Below are 15,282 nucleotides of genomic sequence, written 5' to 3'. Positions count from 1 at the left end.
TATTCCATGGGATCTCACCCTCTAGTTTCTAAACTTATGAGGGGTATATACAACACAAACCCTCCTAGAGCAAGGTATTCCCAGATATGGGATGTCAGCGTTGTTCTAACATTGCTCAGGAGTTGGTCACCAGCAATGTCCCTGTCCCTGGAGAAGCTGACTCTTAAAACAGTCATGCTGATGGCACTGGTCTCAGCTCAAAGGGTCCAGTCCCTACATAAACTGAGGCTGGATAACATGATAATATCAAGAAACAAGATAAATCTTTGTATCTTGGAGTTGGTAAAGCAAAACAGGCCAGGATCATCAGGACTTAATTTGGAATTTCGGGCATACCCTTCAGATACCCGACTGTGTGTTATGACACACCTTCTGCTATATTTAGAGACCACTATAAACATAAGAGGCAGTAAATTGGGATTATGGATCAGCCATAAACAGCTTCATAGCAGGGTATCAGTGCAGACCATCTCTAGAGTGCTCAGACAGGTTTTGGGAGCTGCTGGGGTGAATACTGACATTTTAAAATCTCATTCCACCAGGGCTGCAGCGACATTGGCAGCTAGAGATATGGAAGTGCCTATGGACCATATCCTGGCTACAGCAGGATGGTCTAGGGAGTAGACCTTCCAACTTTAATAAACTGATCACCAAACCTGCGGTGTTTGCAGAAACAATTTTAAATTCTGTAATATGATTTATCCCAAGTTCAAGGGATCATTATTATTTTTGTTAAAATAAATTCATTATTGTTTGAATTTCTGATTCATGTTTGAATACGATAACATACTTCCTCCCTTGGACAACTACGGCAGTGAGTGAAGCACGGACTCGATCCACGGCATGAAATCACAGATCTTTAAAATCTTCACGTAGTCACTCACGTGACTCCGAAGTAAATACGTGAAGACCCCGCCAGCACGCATGCGCAACATTCTTCAAAGCAGCGGTGTGAAATCACAGACAACAGTAGATGAAATAAACATAGTAATATAAGAGGAACTAGAATACCAGTTGACCTTTATGATAGAGGGTGGGCGTGGAGGGCACATAATCCCTTGACGTAACTCCTCATAAAATAAAGATCAAACTTCAAACTGGTAAGTTCTCGTTTAATCTTACTATTAAATGACTGAATGGATGGGGTTGATGGGATTGTACTGGGATTTTGCGTGGACTCGATGGGCTGAACTGACTTCTCTGTTATAAGAAATTATGAAACATTGAACAAAGTCTGCCGTTGCTATCATTGTTTGGTCAAAATATTCTCAATGTATTGATTGGATAGATTCTATTAATTTTTGATTGAAAAAAAACGTGATAATTAAATTGTAAGGATTGGCCTGAACTGTCTTCTGTTCAGCTTTAGAGAACTGATGTGATTGATTTCAATTTCATATCCCCAAATCTCTAAATTGTCGTTGTCACATTTCTTCACAGCTGTTCTGTGACATCGCTCAGCACACCAGCCTTGCCCCATGTCCTTTCCACATTTTGGGGAAAAAAATAATTCAGTTTCAGGAGAAGGATTAATGGGAAAGGGAATGCAGAGAGGATCGGGCAGAATGAAGGGAAATGTTGAGGCCGACACTGGTCAGGCATGGTCGTATTGAAGGGCGGGGCAGTCTGGCGGGCCGAGTGGCCTCCTCCTGCTCCCATTTTCTTGTATTATGTAAATTAATATTTTATATTTATACATTGGTACAGTATTAATCCCTTTATAATACTGATTATATCAGCTGATGAGAGGAAAGGAAAGCCCCAGTGCTGGTGTGAGAGAAGGCTAATGTGGAGCAGAAACAGACACATGAACTTGTGGGATCTTATTTGTTCACAAGACGTGGTGACAGTGGCCGGACCTGCATTTATTGTCCTTCCCTGATCATCCTCTGACCATTTCAGACGGCAGGTAAGAGTCAACACATTGATGAATCTCTGGAGTCGTGGTGAGGCCAGACTGGGAAAGGAGGGCAGATTTATTACCCCGAAGAATAACAGTGAATCAGAGGAGTGTTTACAACAGTCCGGTAGTTTCAGTCCCCATTACTGATGGTAACTTGTTTCTCCAGAGTGATTGCAGTTTATTTACTTGGATCCAAATTCAATGTACTTAACCATTACACTGCCGCACCCTGTTGCTCTGCAGGGCGTCATGTGTAACTCTATCTCTGAACAACGATGTGACATCAGAGATCCCTCAATGTCTTGACTGTAACCTGCCCTCTGAAAAGGGCAGCGGATGATCAGGGAAGGACAACAAATGCAGGTCTGGCCAGTGTGGTGACGTCCTGTAAGGTAAAGTGTCATCGTTAACTGTACCTCGCTTAAGTCGTTTAGGCCAATCCAAGCGTAATCGTAATCGTCTCTCGCTGAAATAATCACATCGCCAATGAATTCGTGGTGTGCTACCGAGTCAATGGTAATCAGATTTGCAAAAGGCGTTTGGGCATTGCACATCACCTTTAAACAAACAAAATAGTTTATCTGTTGCAGAGTTTTATCCTCTCACAAGCCTCCAAATAAATCACCCGACTAGACATTTGAAATTGGGCAACATTGTCCACTTGAATCAGAGTTCTTGTTCTTTAATCTCTCTGATGTCAACCCCAGCTCCGTGTTAACTCCTAGATGTGGAATTTCCGCCAAATCCCCAATATTTCACCCACTGGACCGAGTGATAGAAACCGGAGCCCACGGCTGCAGTGAAGCACACCCAGGAACACAGGGACTCATCGCAGACAATTCAATGAGAGGCTGTGTTGTGAGTTCATGGGAATGAACCAGCAGAGAGCAATGTTCCCCAGGCCTCCCAGAGCAACCACTGGTTTCAGGGACTTACCTCAGCATCTGACCATGTCTTTTTGAGAGGGAAATAACGATGACAAGTTTTTAAGGGAACAAAATAAAACCAGTCTTCATCACACGGTCCTCTCTTTACGAAGCGTTTTTCAAGGTGATGCTGAGTCTCCTCCGGTCCCAAGGAATTGGTTGTCTCTGTCAGTTAAAGAGAATTTGGATTTAAACCAACTCACCGACCAAAGGGCCTTCCGCAGCGAGTCCCGTTTGTCTGCATTTGGCCCATATCCTCTCATCTTTTTTCTATCCAAGTATCCTTGATACATTGTAAATGTACCTGCCTGTACCACTTACTCTGGCACCCTCATAGTGAATAACATGCCCTCCCCTACACTGTGATATTTATGTTCTATCAATGCACCACATTAATTTATAATCCCATCCCTTATAACTCAAGCCCACCAGACCTGGCAACATAAATTCCTTGTGGGATCTCACCCAACACCTTATCCAGCTGTAACATGGACCCCAACTCCTTTAATCTTTGATGAGGGAAAGCGTGACAAACACCTTCTTCACCACCTTGTCCACCTGTACCACTCACTGAGCTATGTCATCGTATCCGAGGACTCTTTGATCCGTAATGACCCCAGCACTTGAATAATATTAGTTTTCTACCCCCAAGACTCCGCCACTGGTCACAGGCCACACACACGCCACACAGAAATAACATTACTTTGACCACCCACAGACACATTCGCTGTGATCACAGACATAATTTCTTGTGCAATCTTCTTTCCTCATCTCCCCTCCCCCTGATCCCCTCCCTCAGTCCACCTTCCTTGGACATATTTGTGCCACAAACATAAGTCAATGGGTGTCATTCTCTTGTGCTTGCAACGTGACCAAGTTTTGGAATTAATTATTAGGTTAAACTCCGTATAGGGAGAGGCAAAGTGAAAAAGGAGAGGTGGCCCTGACAATAAATGACGGGATAAAGTCAGTGGAGAGAAAGGATCTTAGTTCAGAAAATGGAGACACAGCATCAGTTTGGGTTGAACTGAGAAACGACAATGGGCAGAAGACATTGGTTGGATTTGCTCGTGGTCAACCACCAGTGGTCTGGTAGTCTAGGGAACATATCAGGAATTTAGAGGCACATTTAGGAACAGTAATAACAATTATATAAGGGATTATGATCTTCAGAATGATTAGGTAACACAAATTAACAGTAAATATGGAGAGACGTATGCACTGAGTATTCCTGGTGGCTTTCTAGATCATTCCGTTAAGGGACTAAAAAATCTCCAGTATTGTGCAATGAGAAAGCGTTAATTAATAATGTTTTGGTTGAAGGGCCTTCAGGTACATTGATCTTTGTCATGAGGTTTTATGTTAAAATTCCCACTGGTCTTGGACAAATCAAGACAACTAGGGTGAGCAAGCTACAAAGCTGTGTGGCACGGGTCAACTTTGGTCGGTCAGGTGATTGGGAGAATACATTCACAGGTAAGACAGGAGAAAAGCAATGGTTGGCATAACCGAGATAGAGCCATTTAAGACACACTCAGTATTATTTAAATTATACACAATATTTCATTAGAATGATATTATCTCATTGAAACAAACAAGATTGTATCCTTCCAGATTTCCAGCAACTGCAATGTTTATTGCATGTCAGTCTGATTATCAAATCACTCTTAACTCCAACCTTCCTCTGTCTCTTTCACTCCCCACCCCCAGGACTCACTCCTCTTGTACCATTGCCAACACTCTGGCCATCCTCCCTCAAGCCTCCATCCTCACCCTCACAGTGGGCAAGTACAATGCATCCATTGCATTGGATCAGTGCCTGCAGAACCTTCTCCTCTGCATCCCCTGGGTTTATGACAGAGACACATATCCCTCTTCCTGCAACTCTGTCTTCCTGTGAAGCGTCACCGTGGAGAAATCTCTGTCTCCTGATGTGGAGGAGAGTCTCCAACTCACCTTCCAACTCAGCAGCTCTGAGATGAGTATCCCAGACAAGAGACATTTCCTACCACATCCCGACCAGTCCCAAAGTCCACAAATTCCCATGTTCCACAGTCCCAACACAGTGCCTGTGAATTAATTCCTCACACCAATATATTTCTAAAGCTCCTGAAATCAATGGACCTTACCTGCCACATCACTGGCAAGCAGTGCGGTCAGCACCAAAACCCACACCAACATCATGTTTCCTTCCTCGAACCTGAAACACAAGAAAACAATTCATCATTAGTCTCAAGTTTCACAGTGAAGGTGGGCATATCCTGCTGCCGTTCACACCTCTCTCTCTCCCAGCTCTCTGTGTCGATGAGGTTTCCAATGCTGTTGCATCCTTATATACGTGTAGTTCTGGCATCTTGGAGGCTTTTGGAACCATTGGAATCAAACTCAATTGGCTGCAGCAATCTACATAAAACTCCTGTTGACCAATCACCGACTGACACGGAACAAAATGAACTGGAAGTCACATAAATGTCTTGTGAGCTCCAAGTGTGACTGTAGAATGTGGCACTGTATCTGAACACTGAGGGATGGAAACTGTAGAAAGTATTTATGGTCCCTTTATGTGTTTATGATATTAGGATTTAATGAATATTATCAACATGAACAATTAAAATGTAACAACAGGCAAATACTTCAAAAGTAACATTATTGACCCAGAACACCTCACTCACTCCTCTACTCACCCTGGTCTGTTTCTTCTCCGTTTTCCATCACCGAGTTAAGATTCCCCTCCATCACTGGCTCGGGAAAGTTTGTAATCCATTTGCAAGGAACTGGATCAAGTTAGCATCTTGGCCATTCTTCTACAAGGAGCTGTAGTAAGGTCTGCTCAGAAGGTGCATGGAAGGATGGGGAGATAATGGACTGCTTGGTGCTTGGTGCATTTCCAGGCACAGCTGAGGGAGATCCCTGCAGGAACATGATGTGGGAAAGAATCAACAGAATCTCCAGTGGGGTGGGACTGATGGGCCAAATGGTCCTTTATTTCTCTGAATTTTCTCTTGTTTCCCAAACACTTCACACTCTGAAGGCAGAGCAAGTGGTCTCTTGGACCCATTGTACTTTCAGCTTCATCGGCAACCTCTGGTAGGATCATAGAATAATACAAATCTACCCAGAAGGAGGCCATTTGCCCTGTAACCACACAAGATGTAACACCTGTCCCTAAACTTCCTAACTCAGTTCCATCCCGGAACTTCAGCAACCCTTCCAGGTAAATCAGAGATTAATATTCATGGCCTACAATCTTGTCAATTGCATTTGGTGCTCGTGATGTGGCCCCCTGTACATCAGCAAGATAAGGATAGGCCAGGTGACTGTCTCAGCCAATCACACACTCTGTCTGCCATGGGCTGGTGGCCAACCGTTTGAATACCTCTTCTCATTCATATATCAACATTTCTGTCCTTGGCCTCTTACAAACCCAATGGCATGACCATTTAATTATCCAATCTTCAAGTAATACCCACATCACCATCCTCACCCCTTCTTTCCCATGTCCCTTTCACACTAATGTTTTTACAGTTCTCCCTCCATCTTGCACCATTTCGCTCCTTTCCCCTCCCATCCCTCCTGTATGCTCCTCTCCCATCCCCTAGTCCCATATTTCTTTTATCATCTCTTTCCTCACCCCCATGTCCTCTTCCACCATATCCCTCCCTCTGGCTTTACATTTCACTCCTTCTGAGACCATCTGCCAATCACACCCTATCAGATGAGAAGAACTTTTTTCACACAGAGAGTGGTGAATCTCTGGAACTCCCTGCCACAGAGGGTAGTCGAGGCCAGTTCATTGGCTATATTTAAGAGGGAGTTAGATGTGGCCCTTGTGGCTAAGGGGATCAGAGGGTATGGATAGAAGGCAGGTACGGGATACTGAGTTGGATGATCAGCCATGATCATATTGAATGGCGGTGCAGGCTCGAAGGGCCGAATGGCCTACTCCTGCACCTAATTTCTATGTATCACATCTATCCACCTATCACTTGCCAGACATTCCCCCATGTCCATCTCCCTCTTCCAGCTTTCTCCCCCGACTCCAATCAGTCTGCACAAGGGTCCCATCCCGAACGTTGTCTGTCTATTTCCTCCACAGGTGTTGCCTGAGTTTCTCCACCGCTTTCTGCTTTGTTCGTTCAAAAGGTAAATGTGTACAAAATGTGGGGCTTGGGGGAGAGAGAGAGAGAGAGAGAAGAGATACCAGGAGGGACAGCATTTGTCATGAACAGGACACGGTGGGAGGAAGTGTCCTGAACCACGGCACTCAGAGGGCGAGTCTCTGAGGTTTCAAGGAACAGACTGTGACTGTCATCTTTGCTACGTGTTGTTCCTTTGTATTGGATGCAACTTATATCATAAATCTTCTCCATGTAAACAACAAACCTGTACCCACAGTGATTGTTGTGGTCACAGACAAGTCTCCTGAATTAGGTTGTGTAAATGGTTGTGTAAATGTTATACTTGGAGCGTACTGTAGGATAATGGGAGGTTGTGCTGTTTGATGGGAGAAATAGCAAAACAGACCATTTCAAGTGGTGAGAAGCTAGTAAATGTTGGTGTGTGGAGGGGTGCAGGCGTGTTGGTTCACCAGATGTAGAAAGTTAATCTGCAGCTGGAACATGCAATTATGAAGCCTGGTACTGGGATGGTGTCGACATTTGGCTATTATGAGAAGAAAAACTTTCCTTTGCAGAAGGAGAATCTTCCAGATGCTCTCACTCAGAGGGCTGTGGATTGTCAGAAGACAAAGAATGTCACTGTTCATTTAAGATTTAGTTTTAGACATACACACTGAAAACAGTACCATTGGCCCACTGACTCTACACTGACCATCAATATCCATTCACACTTGTTCCATGTTATCTCACTTTCTCATCCACTGCCTGCAAATGAGAAGCAATTTTATAATTAACCTGCATATCCGCACAACTTTGGGATGTGAGAAGAAACTGGAGCATGCGGAGGAAACACACGAGATCACAGTGAGATTGTCCAAACTTCTCACAGACTGCAGCTGAAGTCAGGATCAAATGCAGGTCTGTGGCAGTGTGAGGACTGTGCTGCCAATATCGTATTCCGTGGGGAGTCTCCGTAATTGAAGTTGTCGGAATGTTGTATAAACCCAACTCTTCAGTGAAGCTCCTTTGGACGGGTGTCACAGGGCATCACTGGACGAACTTATAAACTTACAACGGTATAATCACTCGGACAAACGCCAAATGTGACAATGTTTGAATATTTTGAACTGGCAAAGCGAAGTCAGGTAACATTCCTGGAGATAATATGGACCTACATGAAGAACTTTCTAAGCTCGCTTTGAGCAGAAGGTCAATGGCCGATGAAACCCATTCCTTCAGATGCAAGTATGCCTCTTTTCAGGGTCATTGTAGCAAAGGTTAGATCGGCCTTCTTGAAGAGAAAGCAACTGGTCCAGACAGAGTTCCTGGACAGGTAGTTTGGATGGATAGGTTGGACAAGCCAGAGTAATTGGCTTGGATAGAGCAGGTGTGGAGAGGCTGTTTCCACTAGTGGGAGAGTCTGCCCAGTGGTCATAGCCTCAGAATTAAAGGATGTTCCTTTAGGAAGGAGATGAGGAAGAATTTCTTTACTGAGAGTGTGGTGAATCTGTGAAATTCATTGCCACAGAAAGCTGTGGAGTTTATCCATGGATATTTTTGAGGGAAATATAGATAGATTCTTGGTTAGTATGCGTGCCAGGTGTTATGGGGAGAAGGCAGAAGAATGGGGTTGAGAAGGAAAGGTAGATCAGCCATGATTGAATGACAGAGTTGACTTGATGAGCAAAATGGCCTAATTCTGCTCCTATCACTTTTGAACTCATGAATTTAGTGGCCACGTGGGACCAGCTAGTGGGTGTAGTCAGTCAGTCAGAAGAAGGATCTCGACCTGAAACATCCCCCATTCCTTCCATCCAGAGATGCTGCCTGATCCACTGAGTTACTCCAGAATCTTCAGTGTATTAATGAACCACTTTAATCTCTCCCTTCTCTGTACTGAGGTACCCATCTGTTTCAAAAAGACCACCGTCACACCGGTGCCCAGGAAAAGCATGATCTCATGCCTTAATGACTGCATCCAGTGGCCTTGACATCCATCATCATGAAGTGCTTTGAGAGGTTAGTTAGGGAACACATTAAACCCAGTCTTCCAAGCAGCCTTGACCCACTACAATTCACTTACCGCCACTACAAGTTCATGGATGATGCCATCTCCGTGGCCCTATACGCAATCCATGGGACACCTGGATAAGAGAAACACTTACGTTAGAATCCTATTCATAGACTACAGCTCTGCCTTTAACACCATCGTCCTTGTGGCTAAAGGGATCAGGGGGTATGGAGAGAAGGCAGGTACAGGATAGTGAGTTGGATGATCAGCCATGATCATGTTGAATGGTGGTGCAGGCTCGAAGGGCCAAATGGCTCACTCCTGCACCTAATTTCTATGTTTCTATGACTGGACTTGATTCTTGACTTCCTGCCCAACAGATCCCAATCAGTGAGGATAGGGCACAAATCATCATCCACAACAATCCTCAACACGGGGGCATTCTCAACCCCCTTCTTTATTCCTTGTACACCCACAACTGTGGGGCCATGTACAAATCCAATTCAATTTACAAATTTGCTGACAACACCATCATTGTGGGCCGGATATCAAATAATAATGAGCGGAGTACAGGAAGGAGATTGAGAACCTCATGACCTGGTGTTGAGACAACAACATTCCAATGTCAGCAAGTCAAAGGAGATAGTGATCGAGCTCAGGAAGCAGAGCGGTACTAGTACCCTGGTGTGCATTGACGGTGCTCAAGTGAGATGGTTGAAAGCTTCAAATTCCTCAGAGTCAATATCATTGATAACTTCTCCTGGACCACCCATATTGAAGCAATGGCCAAGAAAGCACACCCAGAGCCTCTACGTCCTTATAAAACGTAGGACGTTTGGCATGTCCTCTCCATCTCTCAACAATTTCTACAGATGCACTGTAGAAAGCTTTTATTCGGGATGCTTCACTGCATGGTTTAGGAACAAAAAGCGCATCACAGATCAAACATTGTGCCTCTCCCCACCGCGGGTTAGATCCTGCGCCTGTCTGTTCAAGCCTTCTAGGCCTCGCGCAGACAAAGACACTCCAGAAGTTCTCCAGAAGATAATCTTTCACCATCATCCTCCACTTCCTTCTTGCCTTAGTTTAGTTTAGTTTAAAGATATCGCGTGGAAACGGGCCCTTCGGGCCACCGAGTCCACACCAAAGATGATCCCCGCACATTAACACTATCCTAAACACACATTAGGGACAATTTTTACACATACCAAACCAATTAACCTACCCTGAGCCTCGTGATCACGGCCTTTTATTTGCCCTGCGAACCTGAGGGCCAAACCACACAGGGGGTTGTCTTACAATCGCCCAATAACAGGTATTGATTAGCCCCATCCATAACAGATGTTTCCCTAACCCAATAATACAACAGCTCAGTATTCACATCGGACTTCGAGATGAAGTAAACTATTGAAACATGTGCCCAGATTTACAGAACTTTCAGACAAGGTTTAGCACCTATGCAGCAGTCAGATTCTGCAACATTATATAAACCTATTTACAAAATGTATATCTAGTTTGCAACCATCCAATCCATTCTATGCTTTTGGTATAGGTTATTCTATACTGGGTATTGAGTAATGAGGAAGGGTTAGTTAGCAGTCTTGTTGTGCGTGCCCCCTTGGGCAAGAGTGACCATAATATGGTTGAGTTCTTCATTAGGATGGAGAGTGACATTGTTAATTCAGAAACAATGGTTCTGAACTTAAAGAAAGGTAACTTTGAGGGTATGAGATGTGAATTGGCCAAGATTGACTGGCAATCAATTCTAAAAGGGTTGACGGTGGATATGCAATGGAAGGCATTTAAAGACTGCATGGATGAACTACAAAAATTGTTCATCCCAGTTTAGCAAAATAATAAATCAGGGAAGGTAGGGCATCCATGGATAACAAGGAAATCAGGGATAGTATCAAAGCAAAAGATGAAGCGTACAAATTAGCCAGAAAAAGCAGCCTACCTGAGGACTGGGAGAAATTCAGAGACCAGCAGGGGAGGACAAAGGGCTTAATTAGGAAAGGGAAAATAGATTATGAAAGAAAACTGTCAGGGAACCTAAAAACGGACTGCAAACGTTTTTATAGATATGTGAAGAGAAAGAGATTAGTTAAAACAAATGTAGGTCCCTTGCAATCAGAAACAGGTGAATTGATCATGGGGAGCAAGGATATGGCGGACCAATTGAATAACTACTTTGGTTCCGTCTTCACTAAGGAAGACATAAATAATCTGCCGGAAATAGCAGGGGACCTCGGGTCAAAGGAGATGGAGGAACTGAGTGAAATCCAGGTTAGTCGGGAAGTGGTGTTGGGTAAATTGAATGGATTAAAGGCCGATAAATCGCCAGGGCCAGATAGGCTGCATCCCAGAGTACTTAAGGGAGTAGCTCCAGAAATAGTGGATGCATTAGTGATAATTTTTCAAAACTCTTTAGATTCTGGAGTAGTTCCTGAGGATAGGAGGGTAGCTAACATAACCCCACTTTTGAAGAAGGGAGGGAGCGAGAAAACGGGGAATTACAGACCAGTTAGTCTAACATCAGTAGTGGGGAAACTGCTAGAGTCAGTTATTAAAGATGGGATGGCACCACATTTGGAAAGTGGTGAAATCATTGGACAAAGTCAGCATGGATTTATGAAAGGTAAATCATGTCTGACGAATCTTATAGAATTTTTCGAGGATGTAACTAGTAGAGTGGATAGGGGAGAACCAGTGGATGTGTTGTATCTGGACTTTCAGAAGGATTTCGACAAGGTCCCACATAAGAGATTAGTATACAAACTTAAAGCACACGGTATTGGGGGTTCAGTATTGATGTGGATAGAGAACTGGCTGGCAAACAGGAAGCAAAGAGTAGGAGTAAACGGGTCCTTTTCACAATGGCTGGCAGTGACTAGTGGGGTACCACAAGGCTCAGTGCTGGGACCCCAGCTATTTACAATATATATTAATGATCTGGATGAGGGAATTGAAGGCAACATCTCCAAGTTTGCGGATGACACTAAGCTGGGAGGCAGTGTTAGCTGTGAGGAGGATGCTAGGAGACGGCAAGGTGACTTGGATAGGCTGGGTGAGTGGGCAAATGCTTGGCAGATGCAGTATAATGTGGATAAATGTGAGGTTATCCACTTTGATGGCAAAAACAGGAAATCAGACTATTATCTAAATGGTGGCTGATTAGGAAAAGGGGAGATGCAACGAGACCTGGGTGTCATGGTACACCAGTCATTGAAAGTAGGCATTGATTTGATTTGATTTGATTGATTCCTTTATTGTCATTCAGACCTTTCGGTCTGAATGAAATTTCGTTGCCTGCAGTCATACACAATAATAATAAATAACAAAACATACAATAAACACAAATTAACATCCACCACAGTGAGTTCACCAAGCACCTCTTCACTGTAATGGAGGCAAAAGTCTTAGTCTCTGTCTCTTCCCTCCTTGTTCTCCCTCTGCGCTGAGGCGATCCAGGCCGAAGATGCCGCCCTCCAGTCCAGCGGACATCCGTGGTGATGTCGCCGCTGCCGAAAGCCGGAATGCCGTCTCTGCTCCGAGTCGGCCCGCCACAGCCTCAGCTCCGAGTCAGGCCGCTGCCTAAAGCTGGAACGCCGCCTCAGCGAGTCGGGCCACCGCTGCCTCAGCTCCGAGTCCCGCTGCCTCAGCGAGTCAGGCCACCGCTGCCTCAGCTCCGAGTCCCGCTGCCTCAGCTCCGAGTCCCGCTGCCTCCCATATTGAATGGCATGCAGGTGCAGCAGGCAGTGAAGAAAGCGAATGGTATGTTAGCTTTCATAGCAAAAGGATTTCAGTATAGGAGCAGGGAGGTTCTGCTGCAGTTGTACAGGGTCTTGGTTAGACCACACCTGGAGTGTTGCGTACAGTTTTGATCTCCAAATCTGAGGAAGGACATTATTGCCATAGAGGGAGTGCAGAGAAAGTTCACCAGACTGATTCCTGGGATGTCAGGACTTTCATATGAGGAAAGACTGGATAGACTCGGCTTATACTCGCTAGAATTTAGGAGATTGAGGGGGGATCTTATAGAAACTTACAAAATTCTTAAGGGGTTGGACAGGCTAGATGCAGGAAGATTGTTCCCAATGTTGGGGAAGTCCAGGACAAGGGGTCACAGCTTAAGGATAAGGGGGAAATCCTTTAAGACCGAGATGAGAAAAAGATTTTTCACACAGAGAGTGGTGAATCTCTGGAACTCTCTGCCACAGAGGGTAGTTGAGGCCAGTTCATTGGCTATATTTAAGAGGGAGTTAGATGTGACCTTTGTGGCTAAAGGGATCAGGGGGTATGGATAGAAGGCAGGTACGGGATACTGAGTTGGATGATCAGCCATGATCATATTGAATGGCGGTGCAGGCTCGTAGGGCCGAATGGCCTACTGCTGCACCTATTTTCTATGTTTCTATGTATCGGATTGACAAGGCTTGCAGCTTCCCTGCCCTTTTGCATATGAATTGTATCTAAGCTCCAGTCTTTCTCGCACCTCTCGCAGCTTGTTCAAGCTCGGCAGAGAGCATTCCCAATTTGACCAAATATCCCAGCAAGCCCTGAAACTTAACCCCATTTTGAAGCCCTGATTGGTCCAATTTAGCCAGGGGTGTGGGAGGAAACCGAACTTCTTGAAGAAAACCCACTTGGCGTGGTCATGGGCAAAACATACAAACTCCGTACAGGCAGCACCCGTAGTCGGGATTGAACACGGGTCTCTGGCGCCACAGCCACTGTAAGGCAGGAACTCTACCGCTGCGCCACCGAGCCACCAAAATAAGTCAATTTTCTATCTTCTTCTTGAGTATGGCATGCCCGGTCTAAAGTTGTAGGTCAACTTGTTCTATTTGATCTATGTGTTTGTGCACATCAGGTTGATTGCATTAGTTGAAACAGGGTGGACCATGTGAAGGTTGCAATCTCCCACCCCAATTTTCTATCCATTTTGCTATCTCTGCTTGGATCCCATGCAATCTAACATTCCAAATCAGTCTACCCTAAGCAGAACCTTGTCCAATGCTTTGCTGAAATCCATATATGCAATATATACAGTTCTGGCCTCATCAAACTTTATGGTCACCAGATATATCCTTTCTTATCTCTGGCCTTTGTTCTAACCATCTGCCTATCAAAACCTCCTTTGCCTAATCCTTGACATGCTTTGTCCTGTATCGCCCCTTTTCCAACTTCCTTCTCATCCCACATTCAGTCCGAAGAAGGGTCTCGTACCAAAACATCATCGTGGATTGGGGACTTTGTACATTTCTGCCAGCGTTACTCATACAATGATTAAATTGCACACAGTTTTCATGGAGTGTGCCATTGCTGAGTTGTTTGATATCCCTGTTTTGGAAAATCAACGGAGATCCATCAATCCATTTGTAAAACCCTTCCTGTGGGTATAGGGTGATTGCACGAATGGTCGCTGGGTCATAGGTCTCCACGCACGGAGCCACAAAATCCAACTGGGGTACATACATCACTTCCAGTACATGTTATTAATGCTAGAAACGCGTACTTTCAAACCTGTTAAAAACCGCTAAAACGGTTAACTTTTGCGCTGTAAATAACTGTGCAAGTCGGGGTGACCGTGAGACACAGCTATCCTACTTTAGAGTTCCAAAGATTAAGAAAAACAAAGGTAAAGAGAAGAGAGAGCTGAAGGGGCAACAACAGCAGAAGTGGTTAGCGGACATTCGCCGTGCAGATATAAAGATACAAAATATCGGGAATTATCGCGTTTTCTCACTGCATTTCATCAAAAGTAAGGCATTATTGATGTTTTTTCTTTATTCATTTGTTATATAAAAAGTTTTAAAAGTGAAAAATCCATCAGTAAAATTGCAAAATCGCCCATGGTTCTCAGGTGGGTTTTAACATGCAAAAAGAAAATGCTACTGAAGCTAAATTTACCATTTAAATAATCGTAAACCATAAATGCGTTTTGAAATAAATTTTACTCAGATGCAAGCTAAGGAATGGGATAATTGTCAGCTGCTAATTGGACATAATCAACTTCAGCAAATTTACAATATCTTTGAAAGGGAGTGGGTGTTTAAGCTGTCAGGACATTTTATTATTTGCCAAAATATATTTCTCAATGTTTCTTGTTTAAAGTTCAAGTTCAAGTTCAAGTGAGTTTATTGTCATGTGTCCCTGTATAGGACAATGAAATTCTTGCTTTGCTTAAGCACACAGAAAATAGTAGGCATTTACTACAAAACAGATAAATGTGTCCATATACCATGATATAAATATATACACACATGAATAAATAAAATGGTAAAGTGCAAATAACAGAAAGTGGTTATTAATAATCAGAGT

The 15,282-nt window shown here is 44.1% G+C and overlaps 1 long non-coding RNA gene across 1 annotated transcript in view; it reads right to left on the bottom strand.

Annotated features, from left to right (window-relative positions):
* LOC116985272 overlaps positions 1–5,032 on the bottom strand; it is a 58,865-nt gene extending 53,833 nt beyond the window's left edge. Inside the window, exon 1 of the long non-coding RNA XR_004415232.1 lies at positions 4,959–5,032. This is a non-coding gene — a long non-coding RNA (uncharacterized LOC116985272). The remainder of the gene's footprint in view (positions 1–4,958) is intronic.
* Positions 5,033–15,282: the final 10,250 nt, after the last annotated feature.

The sequence above is a fragment of the Amblyraja radiata genome, chromosome 21 (genome assembly GCF_010909765.2).
Source record: "Amblyraja radiata isolate CabotCenter1 chromosome 21, sAmbRad1.1.pri, whole genome shotgun sequence".
In the NCBI taxonomy this organism is placed as follows: Eukaryota; Metazoa; Chordata; class Chondrichthyes; order Rajiformes; family Rajidae; genus Amblyraja; species Amblyraja radiata.
Note: the sequence above shows the minus strand (reverse complement) of the source record. Positions and strands in the feature narration are given on the sequence as shown.